A 499-nucleotide genomic window follows, 5' to 3' on the forward strand; every position below is an offset into this window, starting at 1 on the left:
ATGTTACGTGGGGCCTCCCTCTTTGCCGTCCGCCACCCTTTGCCGTCCACCTTCTTGCTCTTTGCCGTCCGCTAGCGGACGGCAAAGTGGGGGCCCGTTAGGGTTTTTTTTTGCAGCTCGTCAGTGGGGCCCCTCCCTCTTTGCCGTCCGTCAGCCGACAGCAAAGAATCGTTGCCGTCCGCTAGCAGACGACAAAGAACTGGCTGATGGCAAACTTGGTCTTTGCCATCAGCCAGTTCTTTGCCGTCTGCTTTTTGGAAGCTGATGGCAAAGAGCTTCTTTGCCGTCCGCTAGCGGATGGCAAAGAACTGGCAGATGGCAAACTAGCTGATTCCAGTAGTGTGTAGTCTACAATTTTTTATAATTATTTTTTAGAAAATGAATATGAATATGAAACACTAATAATTTTTTAAAAAATATCATCAAATTTGTTATTTGAAAATATCATCAGCGGCGGCGGTGGAGCGGGGGAGGGTGCGGTGGGTCGTCGGCGGCGGTG

Source organism: Triticum dicoccoides, chromosome 7B, assembly GCF_002162155.2.
Source record: "Triticum dicoccoides isolate Atlit2015 ecotype Zavitan chromosome 7B, WEW_v2.0, whole genome shotgun sequence".
NCBI classification, from domain to species: Eukaryota; Viridiplantae; Streptophyta; class Magnoliopsida; order Poales; family Poaceae; genus Triticum; species Triticum dicoccoides.